The sequence below is a fragment of the Lipophrys pholis genome, assembly GCF_963383615.2.
Source record: "Lipophrys pholis genome assembly, chromosome: 2".
NCBI lineage: Eukaryota > Metazoa > Chordata > Actinopteri > Blenniiformes > Blenniidae > Lipophrys > Lipophrys pholis.
In genome coordinates, this window is record NC_137636.1 from 12,831,334 (window position 1) to 12,844,798 (window position 13,465).

A 13,465-nucleotide genomic window follows, 5' to 3' on the forward strand; every position below is an offset into this window, starting at 1 on the left:
AGACTACAAACTAAGCTTCTGTGGGTATATTTGCATGTGAGTCCATGCAAGAGTGCGAATCTGTGTGTTGATGCACACTTTAGGAAATGTTTAATATGAACATATGTTATTTCATATAACTTTCTTTACCGTGCACCAGAGCAACGTCTCCATGATCACTTTCATCAGATGAGGCCCATTGATCAATGATGCAGAATGCTTGAAAATATATTTGTCCCATTCCATGGATGAGATTTCACTAAATGCAGTCACAAAGTCTTCGTGTAATTGCGTAAATGCCCAAATGATCCTTGGGTTTGGACACATTTTTGGAGACATGTCTCACAACAAAAGCGTAGTTCATAATTCCCGGCTCTCCAGATAGAACCCTAACGACTTGCATCATGGAGCAGCCACTGTGACATCTAAAACAGGCGAGGAAGTTATGGAAAAGAAAAAGAACGTGTTGAGCCAGAATTCAGATTCCCAACAGTTTTTCCTGTGGAAAATGCTAATGTTGGATGCCAAAAATAAATCAAAGTGACAAAGAGAGAGGGTGGGGGAAGAGATGGAAAGGGTCTTGTGGCTAAAATTCTGACGAACTTAACCATAGCGTCTCCTCTTGCCCAGGTCTTTTGTTTCCTTTCTGAATAATTTCTTTTTACACTAACTTGGATGTCCTACAAGGCTTTGCTCCTAATGTGCATTATGACAAGATGTCTTCAGCAGACCCAACCACAGGCTTTCGCTTCTGCACTGGTCTGTTTCGCTGCCTGTCTTTGTTATCCTCTCTCTCTCTCTCTCTCTCTCTCTCTCTCTCTCTCTCTCTCTCTCTCTCTCTCTCTCTCTCTCTCTCTCTCTCCCTCTCTCACCGTCTGAGCAAAGGCAGGGGGGTTGTTGCCCTGTTGCTGAAAAGATGAGCTAAGAGGAGATTTTCTGAGACTTACGAAGACTGAAAACTCTGTACACATAATGATGTTTAGTGCTCATGTTGCTTCAGATCCCTCTGAAGTTAAGTGAATCAAACTCGGGTCTTTTTTGGCCAAAGAAAGTTTTACTGTTTCTTTCTTCTTTTTTTTTTTCTCATCATGAATCACAAATAGAGAATATTTCACATAAACAATTTTGTATTTTTGAGATAGTTTAAAAATATTGTGTGAAGCTAAACGCGGTCATGATATTGAATAAGCAGATGACATTTGTTTCCAAATAAGTAGAGAAATCTTAGCTGTCCGATTGCGTGCTTGCTTGGGCCATATCCGTAATGGGGATGCTAATTTTGGAAAATTTGACCTTCGACAAACTTAAATTAAGTCATCTGCCTGTTCCTTAAGGAACACTTAATTAATTACCACACTTAAAAAAAAATAGCTGTTGGGAGGCCATGAAAACATTTTTGCAATGTCTCAAATATTGTACTTTAGAAATCTATGATTGGCTTGCATCTATAAGCAAAGTGCAGCTGTACTGAGGAAATAAGAAAAATTCTTGAAGAATTTGAGAAATACAATGAAAGAAAGTACCAACTGTGATAATTTCTTTCCTCAATGGGACTAAAAAAAGAAGAAAAAAAGGAAAATCTGCTGAAATGATAGAGAAAGCCTGTGGTTTGGCCCATGTAGTATATATCCCATGAGCCTCTTTGACAATCTGAGGGGATAGCCACTCTGGCACACGCCACCCGCCCACATGCAACACACACACACACACACAAACACACACATACACACACAGAGTGGCGGTGGTGTTTCTGCCAGGCATGATAGATGTAGAAACCTCTGGGAGGAGGCTCGTCTGAGAGGAGGTGATTGACAGGAGGTGGGAGAGGACAGGGAGATGGGTGGGGTTGCCCTGTCTGAGAAACATCAATATTTTGTCTGCATTTTCTAATGACATATGAAGCTTTTGGAAGAGTTTTAATGAGAGAGGCATACTGTATGTGTATATTATAATAAAGATGCATTTGCAACATCTGTTGATTTCTTTGAGATTCAACTCCTCACTCTCGACCTTACACTCACGGAGCTTATCCGAAGCAGCAGTTTAGACACAATGGCACATGTTGTAGGAAGAATCATGTTGCTATTGCACATTGAGAACTTGTATAAAGTAGGTTAGAGTGGCTTGCCTTGGCACATGACTGCTATGATGCACTGGGGTTTCCATGTTATTAGATTAAAGTTATTATTTTACTCACAGTATGTCTCTCAAACCTAAGTGCTCTAGATTCCCAGCATGAGCCTAATGTACTTAAAATGGCCACAGTAATTTCCTTAGTCTAACCAGGTGTACAGAGCTGCCTAAATGTGACCATAAAAATGTAATTATGCCGCATTTAGAAAGAATGTGAAGTGAAGAGAACTAATAATAAACAATAATCAGAAACACGGAAACTCAGGAAAGGAGTGAACCTTAAAAAAGAGAGAAAGAAATAAGGAAAACCAGAAATCCAAGTCGTGTTAACGTTGGATGGCTTCTGGTGAAACATAGCTATGGCCTTGTTAAGGAGAGAGGCTTTGTGCGCCGGACTAGGGGTGGGGTTGAGGGTACACAGGGGAGGTACAATGTTCCTCCTCATCCTCAGTGAAGCTAAATTTATTGGTTACGATCTACAGGGTGGAGGATTCTGGGTTGCAGCCAGGCAAAAGAAAGGCTTCTAATTAAACAGTCATCATTATCAACTTGTGGTCAGTGATCATCATCCCCAACACTGGTTCTCCGAGATGAACATGGAACCATTGAGGCTTTCCTTGAAGCCCGTGCTGGACTGAATTAGAACGGAAGAGACAGAGGGAGAAACTGCTAGTGAGAACATTTTTTTTTTTTTTCTCTCTTGGCAGAACAAGTAGCATGAGGCGCTGTGCCATATCCACTCAGGTTTAAACAATTATCCGACATCAGAGAAACCAGTAGAGCCTCAGCGCTGGCACAACTGTTGTGCTTTTGACTGTATTTCAGGACATGGTTTCAGACATGGCCAAGTGTCACATGTAAGCAGAGCTTTCGATAATTTCAATTAGTGTAAGAGGGTGTGTCTGCGGTATCTGTATCACTGCTGCTGGAGGAGCTTTCCTTTGAGGTTGACAGCCCCTTAATATAGTATTTCATGGTTTGATGTGTGAGTGACACAGAGGCGCTGCAAGAGGATGGCAAAATGGTTTATTAGGACCTAATTAGATTGCTGTGATTAAAGGGGAAGTGACTGTGATTAGGAGACCTGCAGATAACGTGGAAACATGGATGAATATTCAGAGGAGAGAAACACAGTATGTATCAGCCTGTGGTTATTTTGTGTGTCTGTGTGTGTGTGTGTGTGTGTGTGTGTGTGTGTGTGTAGGCGTCTTTCGAGAATATGTGAGCCCGACAGAGTCCGGGCTGCCTCGAAGCGGTCGTGTTATGATATCATCTTTACCACACATCGCAGTCGAGGAGCTTTACAGCATAAACTATTAGGCTCAAAAACACAGATGAATATGATACCGCCCTACAGCCGATGTGTTTTGAGTGTATGCGCGCATATGCTTCATGTGGGAAGTCTGAAATTTGATGAGCATCTTTTGCATGCCAAACACTGTTTAAAAAACGAATGTGACCTTTTTTTTTTTAGGGGGTTTTAGTCCAGCAGGTTAGAGTGGACTTTCACAACCAATTGAACATGAAACCACGAGGAATGTTCTGCAAAGCCCTGTCTGCTTCGGGAAGCTTAGGCCACTTGGAGAGAATCACACATTCTTGTGAACTTCCGAGTATGTGCTGTTTAATCAAAGAGATAAATGGTCTTATTATTATTAGTCTCCATCAATGGAGAGATTAGCATTGGATTTTCTTTCTTTTCGCCTCACAAACTTCAAACTTTTTCAGATATGTGATAGCCACTGCCATTAGAAATCATTTATGGGAGTGTTCTGAGGGCAGGAGATTGTCAGCAGGGCCTCGCGATTTTACAATTTCACAACTGACTTCCTCCTTAAAATGACACTGGCTTACCTGCCTATTACTCCCTTTGATTTCTACAGTACATGCTTCTGCGCTCTGAGAGGTATTCATAATAAGCTTAAACTCCACTGGCTTCATTGCTAAAGGGATTCATAATAAGCTTAAACTCCACTGGCTTCATTGCTAAAGGGTGCTTATCTCTCTGCTATTCAAGAGAAAGAAGGGTAATATTTTTTCCAATTTCAACATTTTACTGTTCGGCCACACTGCCCAAAACCATGTTTGGGGGCTGCTGTGGAGAGCAGGCATGCACACACACGGACATAGTGACACATACAAGCACTAACACATTCACAGACTCTGCACATGGCAGCTCTGTGGAAATTATTATTGCCATTTCAACATTGAAACGCTACTGTGATAGTTTTTTTTTTTTTTTTTTTGCTCAATGGAAGTCACATATTTCATCACATTTATTTATGTTAAGTTACACCCAATGTACATTTTTACCTCACATTTCTAAAGATTCTGGGGACGGGTTTGCAAGTTTTTTCTTTAAATATCTGCTTGACTCTTTGAACTGAAATCAATTTGTGTTGAAGTGAAAGTGTTTTTCCTTTATTGTATAGCTCATACTTACCTTGTAGCACTTATTTCATGTTTATACGCGCAATTTCATCTATTTACATTTTAAATTGGTTCCCACCGGCATGTTTAAAGTATACTCGGCCTTAGTATGTATTCTCATATGTAAGGAAAGATATATTTGAAAACTAGTTTGTGGTGAGTAGTAGTAGTCACGGAGCCTCTTGTTCTACTGCCTGGAGCTGTGTCAGGGTTTCTTTAAGTAATAACGAGAAACATGTGTCTGCACGTGAAAAGACAATATTTTCCATGTGACCCACCTGTCGTTACCAGGCTCAGGCTAATGGGGCATTTGCTTGAGCCTTGTCCTCCTACTCTTATTGAGGTACTCTACAAAGGCACCTGAAGATGTGCCGGGATGACAAATGTTGCTTAAGTAAAACTAAACCTTGATGACTACCAGAATTTAAACACACATTATCTGTAGGCCATAAGTGTTTGTTCAAGCTCCATCTTTCTCCAGCTGTTAACGGTGTGTCGTAGGTTTGTACCGTGAGCCTATGTGCTCCCTACCCCTCTTGCCAGTAGCCTCAACTTGCTTGAGTTTCTCAGTTTCACTGTTGCTTGTGCCATGCTGTAATGGGCTCCCAGAACATGATGGGAGTATAATAACTGCTTGACGATGTTTTTCTCCCCCCCCCCCCCCCCATTCTCTACTAAAGGTGAAATGAGTCCAGAAACATGGAATATATGGTACAGGTTGTGATGTCAGTTGTTATTGCTGGATATGTGAACCAGTAAATTCTAGATTATTTTCCACAATCTGCTGCTCAGAGTGCATTATGTCACAAAGGCCACATTATAGCTAGGTGGGTGAAGAACAGGGCTCTCTCTCTCTCTCTCTCTCTCTCTCTCTCTCTCTCTCTCTCTCTCTCTCTATTCGACTACCTTCTGTGCAGTCCAGACTGCAGCTTTACGTTATGCTCATTTCCTTTCTTTGTGCTGAAATCAATGTACAATGGACCTATAGGATATCGTACATAATGAGCAAAAAAAACCATAGAGTCAACGTGTGACCACTAATGGACCAGAATGTTTTTAAGACATGTTTTTGTGTGCAGAATTGTTTATATGCTGTATTTTGTTTTTAAGCTATGTGTTTTTGCGTTTGCAAATGTTGTTGCATTAACAGATGCATGCAACAGGACTTTAAATACTGAGACTAATTCTTAATTGAAGATTAATATAATTTATTTCCTTTGCTCCAGCACAGGCTTTTTTCAATACAGTATGGAATGGACGAGCTTCCTGTTTTTCCCGTTAATTAAATTTGCCACTAACATATGCCGGCAGGAACCTCTTACCTTGTTTGACTTATTTATTGCCTGACTCTAGAGGTAATTTGACCTCTCATTTCAAAGGAGCTTTTTTTAATCCAGAAAAGGAGTGTTAAACTCAATTATACCAGTGATCAGTGGCTCAAACACTACATTTGTTTCCTCTGAGGGGACAAGCCAAGCGGAGCACTGTACTCAGCTCCTTATCCCTGACTCCTGGGCTTTCTACCCCTACAGGGCAACAAGGCAGGAGAGGTAAATTAGGAGGAAAAAGAAATGGGGATGGGGGAGCCAGAGGGAGACATGAGTGAGATGAGAATGGGAGAATGGAAAGCAAGGGAGAGAGGAAAGTGCCCTACAGTTCCTGCCATGTCACTGGAGATTTGTGTCCTCCTTTTAAATCATTTCCCTCTTTAGAAGATTAAGAAGGCAGAAATATTCTCAAACTGATCATTTTCCCTCCTCCCAAATGGCCTCATTTGCATTTGCAAACGCTGCTATTAATTGCAGGTTTCAAAAAAAGACAAATGACCTCTGCAATTGTAAATAAAAAAACAAAAGCAGGGGTTATAATGCTAATTGTTGAATAGTTGCGCATAGTCAGAGAGGTTGTACTAAATGATATGCCCCTCATCACTATCAAATTCACCCAATGAACACCAAATACCGACATAATTATTTTCTTGACCCTAAACCTTTAATCTTCTTCAGCCTTTAATATTTTTTATTTAGTGAATCAAGGTCTCTCCTTTACTATCAGGCATCAATTTGTTGTAGTTTTCCATAATAGAATGATGTATGTAATAATGTTACAATGTAGTTTTATGTTAACATAATATTAAAATAGATTTTCCTACCTTGGCTACAGTCCTTTTGTACTGCAGCTCATTTATATTACTTACTTCACACTGTAACATGCTACCAAGGTTTTCCACATGTCCTTAGTTAAAGTTGTCGGCTCACATTGTACCGAGCTTCCAATGAGAATAATTACTTGTCAGCTTAAGCCTGCTTCTGCCAATAGAAAAATGTTGTACTGTATTACAAATCATTGGAGGAAAAGACTACTATCAAATTGTGTGTTGCTGCTTCTCCCGGAACAAGGAAAACACTGAATAATTTGCGGACACCAGTGCCTTGTTGTAACCTGATCGTTTATGGATCAGTTGTTTTCTTTCTGGTTTAATTCACCATGTGATTGATTTTCAGTGCAGTAGTGTTGGGAAATATCCACACTAAACCGTGCCTGAAATAGGGAATCATTTGAATACAGATGCTTACGGCTTAGGCCCTGTCACTGGAAACCACTTGGAGCCAGGAGACAATTGCAGGTTGATTATGTTGCTTCTGACAGAAGTTGCAAGTCCTTTGTACAAGGCAGAGATATTTGCATCTAAATGCTTATTGTAGACATCTAAACAGCATAAAGACTGATTGTAAATGCCAGCTGTTGGGCCGTACTCAGGAATAAAAAAAAAGAATTTCAATAAGGGAAATTGGGATGGAAATGAGGAAATTATTTTCAAACAGTGGAGCTGAAATCAATAAGTAGGAAATGGTGATGTGCTGGTTCTACATTTTTATTGAGTGTGTTTGTACAATCACATATGAAGCTATTTACTGTTAGCACTGTATGGTGATTTCAACTGTTGGAAATACAATATTTATATTCAAATCTTTTTATAGTTTGGTTACTAATACAGGGTCTTTTTTTTTTAATTTTTTTTTTGATTTCCCGTCTATAACAAGGTTACATTACAGGTATGATGAAAATTCATTGTTGGTTAAAACACATTTGTTGTAATATATTTGTAACACTGGCTTTGGGTTTATATGCAGCTTGCTGGAACAAATCATTCTATCCCTATTGTGTGTTCCCATATGTTTGAATGGGCATATTATATGTATATGTGTGTGTGTGTGTGTGCGTGTGTGTGTGTGTGTGTGTGTGTGTGCATGTGTGTGTGGTTGGTGCCCACAGCAGAGTGATGCCCCTGCTGATTCTGCTCCTCTAGCTCTTTGTCCTGCAGCACTCAGTGTGTCTGCCTCCTTGGGAGACTGGCAGGCTTCTCTAGTGTGGTTCCACAAAGGCCCAGCCTCCTTTGAGGTGTTAAAAACTTCCATTTATGCATCTCCCAGGACAAAAAAGCACCAAGTCCATTTGAGTCCAGTAGCAACACAGGCAGACATTGTGGCCACGCTTCTCTAGCACTCATTTCACAGATTCTAAAACCAGTATGTGGTGAACAGGATTTGAGGGGCTAAAGTGCCCCACGAGGGCCAGGCGATAAGAGGGGAGAAACGCCACCACGCCGTAAACTAGAAGATGGGTCCAGGAAAATAAACACATTACCTGGGAGAGAGGGATAGACTTGTTTTCACACCCCTGCCCCCAACATACACAAAAACACAAACCCCACATCAAATAAAAGATGGGAGTAAAAAAAAACGGAAACGGAAAGAAAGAAAATGTGGAAAAGAAAATGTGTGTGTGCGCATATTGTGTAAGGTAAAAAGAGGCCTAATAACTGTGAAAAAGACAAGTCTATTCTATGTTCTCTGTCTTTACAGTCTATGGAGAAATGAATATGTGAGAGGAAATCAAAGAGAATTGATAGGTTGCACTGGGGACTGAATGCCGTCCACCGTGGAGGAAAACATTCTATTTGCTGGTCGTTTCATTCCCTTCACCCTGACTCAACCCAGTTGCTCAGTAAATAGACTTTTATTCTTGTTATTTGACGCAGAGGAAATGACAGATAATGTATTTGCCAAGCAGCACATGAAAGCATTGTTCAGCCACAGTGCTGTAGTATCTGTCGCTGGATTTTGCTTGTAACAAACTCACAGCCCCTGCTCACAGCCCCCCCCCCTTTTTTTTTTTTCTCTGCACTATCAGACATTATTGCACTTCAGCTCTGTCAAAAATAATGGCCACTATTTTAGTCTCAACAAAGATATTTAACAGGAGTGACATTCCAGTAGTCATTCTTGACACTCTGGTGAGAGACATTTTGTGAGTGTCTGGTCTGTTCTAGTTCAATGTCGGGTGGAATCCGCGAGAGGCAGAAAAAGGCATGCTGAGAAAGACAGAGGGTCGAGATAAAAAGAGGAGAAAAGAGAGATCTGAAAGGTTGTGACAGTTAACGGAGTGCTGTAGCATGAAACAGCTGTTTGCATGTGACTGACCAAGTTTCTTCAATAACTTCATGATATGGTGGATGTCTTGTAGAAGTACAGCTTGTCTTTTTGACAACACACTCCCGGACCTTTTTATTTCTCCGGCTGTCTCTGTACATAGCGCATCATAACCAGCAGGAAGTGAATGAATTGAGTGTGTTGACATTGCACCTGAACTTTCCTGACAAGTAATGTCCTCTCATTCCCGGCTATGGTGATTACTCACTGCACGGAAGCTGTCGTTTTACATTTCACAGATGATGCTACTACGGGGAGAATTGACTTTATGGCACTGGATATTTAACTCACAATCACACATGTTCAATTACTATATCAGACATTTCTTTACCAGAATTTTCTGCACTTCACCCCTTAACCCTCAATGCGGTATTACACCCCCGCCCTCCTACCCCCATTTCCCTATTTCCCCTGGGACCACTGTTACCGCCTCCACCCCCCTCTCTCAGTGCATCTCAAACTCCCCCAAGCCTTCCCCAGTTTGACTGACTGTGGCTGCTGCTTCTGCAGAGATAACCACACTGCATCCAGGTAGGGAGCAGCCTGCTGATGGCAGAGATTACCTCTATTGTCAAAATAACCAACTCGGCAGAATTTCTACTTTAGCGTGTTTGGACGCAGTGGAGAGTGAGGATTTAGAACGGAGGATTGGGAGAATTTTTTCTTTTTTCTTTTAACATGTTGCAGATCTGGATGAATTCCAAACAGAAGTTGAAGTGCAAGTTTTGGCTTGCTCATGCATATTCGCACTCAACTAGAGCAAGGTGAAACGTCCATATGCAAACATGCAGACAAATATGTAGCAGGCACATACACATAGAACTTTAAAAAGTAACTAATAGAGTAATAATGCAATATAAGGTTCAAAACTTCAAATAAAACTCCAGTGCATGAAACTTAAAAGCTGAGTTTGGTCACTTCATCTATGTTGTAGTTGCTCATGTTGTCAATTGATGCGACGCCACTGTCACATGACAGCTGAATAACACAGCTCTCTGTTATGGACGGGGGAGATTTAATCAAGTGTAGCCCACACCGTACATAAACACATGTCTGAAATTTGAAGCTTCATTTGATTTGAAAGGAAATCATCTCGAGTTGAGGGAGTAAAACTCCAAGCGGCTTGAGCTTAAATGGCCATTCCTGCAGATATATACTTTGCCTGATGTGTAGCATGTGTAGCAGTACATGCATGGACACTTTGAGTATAAATACATGAGCTGGTACCTTTTAGAATTTGAATCCTGCGTTATAATAAGAGTCATAAATGTCCAGACTGAGTTTCTGGACAAGAACATTTTTGGTAGAAGTTGTGGGAATCACATACAAGTACACATCAATGATTTAGCGAGTAACCTCAGCCCTTTGCAATACTGTGTGTGTGTGTGTGTGTGTGTGTGTGTGTGTGTGTGTGTGTGTGTGTGTGTGTGTGTGTGTGTGTGTTAGCATTGGCCAGCCAAAGCGAGAGAAAAGGCCACTCTTTGACAGAAATGCCACAGGTGGCTGTGACCTCTCTGTCCCTGGCACTTTGAAGTGAGCTGAATCAGACCGTTTGGATTCATGTATATGAGCGAAATAAAACCTGCAGGATTTTCTGAGAGGTGAAATCACTTTATCGGAAAAATACACCTTCTGTGTCCATTTGATTTTTAAAACTTGAGACATATCAGGATCTTTCTCGTTTGGACAGTTTTTTAAAGAAAATCTAACACTTTTGGTCTGAATTGAGTGTAAAAAGTTCCTGATCAAGTAATTACTGTATGTATGGTAGTGCGCGCTTGTTTTATATTTCCTGCCCGTCGGTGGAAATTCGCAGCTGGAAAAGAGCCGCGCCATGCTGCTACAATAGAGCAGTTGACATTGAGTGTTATTACACCACAGGGATTACAACATTTACTTCATTACAAAATCACTTAGGTTTGCTCATTATTATCAATTATGTATTCTTTTTTTTCCCTCTTCTCACACAAATGATCACCTAAAACAACCAACGAATGAACACATCACCCATGTGTATTATTAGCCACATTGTTTTCAATTAAGAACAAATTATGAAGTCAAAGGTTTGGTAATATCTAATCTCTGTAATTAATACATCTCTCATTTCTTCAGACACAACAGGAATTCAGCCCATAGTCAGATGTTAGACAAAGTTTATTTAATTACCCTCCATGTAATGTGTGTGTGGTTTTTTTTTTTCCAGCTGGCAGGGATTGTTGATTTCCACTGAATAGCTCCTAATATAAGTTAATCGTCTGTATGTGTGAACGCAGGAGTGGGTGGCTGCAGCTGAAGCACAGTTCAGAACCCTGAAACGGTGTAGCAGGATTTTAGAGGAAGGAGATGAATTTAAACTCAGAAGACCTTTGTGTGTAACTGCAGCAGCATTTTACTGCCGCCATGAGAAAAATGAAATGTCCTCACTTCTTCTTTGCTTCATTGAATTTCTGTTGTGCCTGAATAAATAAGAGCGCCGGTGATTACAGAGAGAAGATATTTTTGTTTAGACAAACAACTTTATACATTATTAACATGAAAGACATCCTGTTATAACATGAAAAGGATATTTCACTGAGGGAAGATGTATTTCTGTCACGGTGGAAGCGATGCACTGCCGTATGTAACGGCTGGGGGGGGGGGGGGGGGGGGGGGGGGGGTCACCTGGGTCTCTTCTCTCCCATTGTCACGTCCAGCCTCAAGGCTACCACATTCAGACCCGTCTGCAACTCTTGCCTTTATCTGTCTCACTCTGTTAGCCCTGCAGCCTCCCACACAGCAGACTGAGCCATATGCTCCAGCAACAATGCTGTGACAGTCAGTATATTTATGTGGTCTTGTTGGTGGTGGCTTATTGGCCCTGGCAGTAGAGGACTGAGGTGCTGTAGTGCAAATTAGTGACAGATCAGTTAAGCGTGACCTTAAAAAACCCTTGGCCTCTTTTAATTGGCAGTGTTGAGGCAGACTAATTGTATAAATCAGCTGGTAATGAGATCCTGGCTTATTGTGAAAAACAAGATAATGTGAGAAAATGAACATGAATGAGCTTCGGGCTTTTTCTCCTCCCGGGCTGTGTGGGGAGATCATTTAATTGTTTCTTCTGTATTTTCATTACTGGTCAATGGGGGCACATTTAGGTTTCATTTGGCTCAGACTTTGAATGACAAATACACAATAATACCATACTAGGTTTTCTCTGTGCACCGTTTAACAAAGCAGACACGCTGAGCAGAGCATGGCTGCTAAATAAACCATTAGCGGGCAGCGTCTAATGAAAAGAAGCAAAATTAAGTAAAACAATTGGTTTATGGGAAAGCTGTTTATTGGTGGAGTTTGATGACTTGAAGACAGATTAATGAGGTAGCAGAGGAGTAGGTTTCAAACATTGCCTTGGACGGACTCTCATTGGTAACAGCTGTACAGACTGGAGGTCAGACACTAACAAAGCTGTTTCAGCTCAGCTGTAGAGACTCTGACCCTCAGCCAACAGTCAATATGGTCCTCATTTTCTACCCTTGTTCAATCTCTGTTCCAACAAAGGTAAATACTGCTACATAAGACCCTGGCTGATTTTTTTTTTTTTTGTTCCAAATGTTTTCTAACCAAAACAGTACATGATCAATAATAGCAATATTTTTCAGATGACATTAACATGATTTTGAAAAGTACAGTATGATCACAATAATTACCGATGCTGCTGAAATTATGTTGAAGACAAAGGCACAACTAAATAGTCTTTCGTTGTTTATTTCTGCTTACATTTCAGGTTATTTACATGAATTCAAAACCAATCGACCAGTGATCGCTGGAAGCTGGGGATTAAGTCTTTCAGTTTTTGTAAGTATCAATTTGCCCCCTCAGCTGTTCCTGTCTTGCCACATGCCTCATACACCCCTGCTGACTTCTACCCACACAGTGCACCTGCATCAAATGAGGTGGACAATTGGACAGGCACACAGTGTATGCACAATTACACAGTTACGCAGGCACAAAGTTACTGACAGACCTTTCCAACATTAAGATCACCTCTCCTGCATTTCCTCTTCTTTTCATAGTGTGGTGAAACCTCTCAATTATTAATGTTTTCCCCCAAACATCACAATTACTACAGCTGCTGCTGTTGTATGACATGGACATTTACTTATGTGTGAGTTGCCATTTTAATGTCAATATGAGGTGTCGAGTACTCATTAGTCTGGCAATATCAGAATTTGTATTTAAAGCATCATTAGAAAAAAGATTAAAAATCTATTTTGGAAATTAAGAATGTTAGCAGGTTGTACATTTTTCAAAACATTGTAATGTTCAGACAAGTTGAATTTATTTCACATATATATTCATACAAGAATTTGAACAATCTTGGTTGTCAACATTAAAAAATTGTGACCGGATTTCCTCAAACCTAAGTAAAATATCTGTTTACTAAATGCTAA

At 40.6% G+C, this 13,465-nt stretch overlaps 1 protein-coding gene across 2 annotated transcripts in view; it reads left to right on the forward strand.

Annotated features, from left to right (window-relative positions):
* The window catches only part of sox6 (SRY-box transcription factor 6), a 126,996-nt gene that overhangs the window by 6,893 nt on the left and 106,638 nt on the right, over positions 1-13,465 (forward strand). For both annotated transcript variants that reach the window (XM_080491128.1, XM_080491127.1), the window contains exon 2: positions 12,799-12,869. The gene's annotated coding sequence lies outside the window, so the exon portion shown is untranslated. The remainder of the gene's footprint in view (positions 1-12,798; positions 12,870-13,465) is intronic.